Genomic DNA, 2,635 nt, shown 5'->3' on the forward strand with positions numbered 1-2,635 from the left:
AACATTGTATTATCATAATTAACCCCTAAAGACGAGTGAACCAAACTTATTATTTAACCCACACAAAATCTTTAAAAACATGATCAATATCTTCTTCAGCTAGCCGATGTATACAATAACATACTATTTAAGTTATTACTGTTTCTCACGTGAGATATATATATATATTTTGAATTGAAATTATTGACATCGTATTTACTATCTACTATACTACCCTCTCAAAAAAATCTATTATATACTACAAAATTGATTAAGAGAAATGATATTTATATAATTGTTTTGAGACAACTTTTGGTCCACTGACTTGTAAACTTATTGTGTTCTTAATCTCTTTTACTTCTCCTCTTTCTTTCTCTGTTGATTTTTATCAATAAAAAGATAATGAACAAATTTGTCTTAAAAATGGTCACAAAATGTATGTACATATATCATTTCTTATTGATTAAATAAACTTTCTTATAATAAAAAAAAACCTTTAATTTCTAAACCTTGTTTATTTAAAGAGAAAAGTGAAAGGAGAAAAATTCAAATTATCATGAGAACACTATTTCTCAATTATAATCAAGATCTAGGAGCGGACCCTACATAGTTTATTCAAAGTTTTTTAATTACAAATGTTAGTACGTAGTTAATTCTTAGATTAATATTTATTCATTCGTTTGGATTTAAACTCAGGACCATAAACTCCTTTACTTTTAGCTCAAATCAATTAAACTGCTCAACCACCCGTTTATTCTTAAAGTTTATAGTAACATTTATATTTGAACACTTTTAATTTTCACATGCAAGAAGTTTATGTGACAAAAATTAGTTAATATAATGTGTGAAATAAACTTGTCACAAGTAATGAGTAGATAAGTATTATTGAACAAATATCTAGCCACAGAGGACCAAAAATAACGAACAAAGAATGTTGATCACCAAAAAAAACAGAAAAAAGCATAAGAATGTAATGTAATGTCATGAATGAAATGTTATCTAAAAAAGTTTGCTGGCAAATTCATCTATAGCAATTCCTTCCATGCAACATGCAGCAGATTTTGAAGCAAGCTGTCTTAGCTCAGAAACACTTCTTCCTAACATCAATGCCATTTTCATTTCAAATATCTCACCATTTTCTCTTTTTTCCAAATCTTTCTCCTCAAGTGTGCTTTCAATACTCTCTCCCATCATCCTAAAGAATCCACCACAGTTTCTGTACATTTCAAACACCATACCAACTTGTCCACCATGCTCAAAACCATTGATTGCACAAGCCATTGACCCTGCCATCACAGGAACCATAGCTGAACAAAACCCATTATCATTTCCTACAAATGCAGAACCTATAGCTGCAACTCCAGTGAGTAATGGACCTGCTATTGCCATACTCTTGTTAATCTTCAATGCTATATTTCCAAGTCTCTCATAGTCTTCAATGTCTTTACTCTTTACAACTTCAATAACTTCCCTCATTTCCACTTCTAATTCTTCACTCCATCCATTATTACTATTCTTCTTCTTCTTCTTCTTGCTCTCTTCAGCATTTCCTTCTTTTCTTTTTGCAGGCCACCAAACAGATGGTTCATATTTTGCAGGAAACTTTTCAAGCATTGCTCCTAACAGAGGAAGTGGATAAGCTTTGTCAAGTGCCAACACTTTCTCCAATGAAGATTCCACATCTTCCTCAGTAATAACGTTACCAACATTGATTTTGGTTTGGATTTGAGTCCATAGTTGTTTGAACAATCTTGTAGCATTGCGCTGTTCCTCGGCGAGCTGCGAAGGCTGAATCTTGTTCATGATAAGCAACATACCAGTTGCTGCTGAAAACAGAAGAGTGGATGATAGTTTCAGAGCCAAAAGTTGTGCACCATCAGCACCAGTTGCGGCTGCAATACCAGTTAATGTTGTAGCAGTGAGTGTAATCATGTTAATGTTGTTTAGAAGTAGGTTGTTCCAATTCTGACGCTGTTCGCCTATGTTTTTGTGCATTTCAATCCTGTCAGATACAGAATCCAAGATGGCATAGAGTTGCATGGTGTTGGAGTTAGTGATTGTAGAATTGGATAAATCATGGTGTAAATGTGTCCTATTGGTGACATTTTTTTCTAGCAATAATGAAGGAACTGAGTCTGTGAAGGTTAGCCTTTCAACCAGCTTTGCAGTGGGTAACCTATTCTTAGGAAGTGAAGAATTGGGTCTTGGGACATGGATTGAGGCATGCACATTTCCTCTCTTTGAAGACAAGAAAGGAAATGAAGCAGAAAGAAATGTTGAGGTGTGCATGGAAGCCATGAAAATGAAATGATTTTACGTATGTTTTGTTTTGCTTTGTGTTTAGTGTAGTGAGGGAAGGTTTATATATATACTATACATTAAATATTGTGACAGGGAGGATGGGTGCAACTTGTAATGTTATAGTTTTATTCAATTTTTAGTAGAAGAGTTATGGGAGTATTAAACAAATAGTTTCTTAGATTCCTAAGGACTAAATGTTGGATATCCTATGTTTCACTTTCATTTTTCTATATTAAATATGTGACAAAGAATAAAATAACATTTTCTTAGTATTAAAAAATGAAGCTAATGAGTTCATGTCATGTGAAATTAGAACAGCTTGCTAAGGAATTAATGGACAACAATGGATGATGTT

The 2,635-nt window shown here is 32.9% G+C and overlaps 1 pseudogene; it reads right to left on the minus strand.

Annotated features, from left to right (window-relative positions):
• Positions 1-849: 849 nt before the first annotated feature.
• LOC146903445 (putative F-box protein At4g22030 pseudogene) lies at positions 850-2,286 on the minus strand (annotated as a pseudogene).
• Between the last annotated feature and the right edge of the window lie 349 nt (positions 2,287-2,635).

This window comes from Medicago sativa, chromosome 8, assembly GCF_051527215.1.
Source record: "Medicago sativa cultivar Bolivia chromosome 8, Bolivia_mono, whole genome shotgun sequence".
Classification (NCBI taxonomy): Eukaryota; Viridiplantae; Streptophyta; class Magnoliopsida; order Fabales; family Fabaceae; genus Medicago; species Medicago sativa.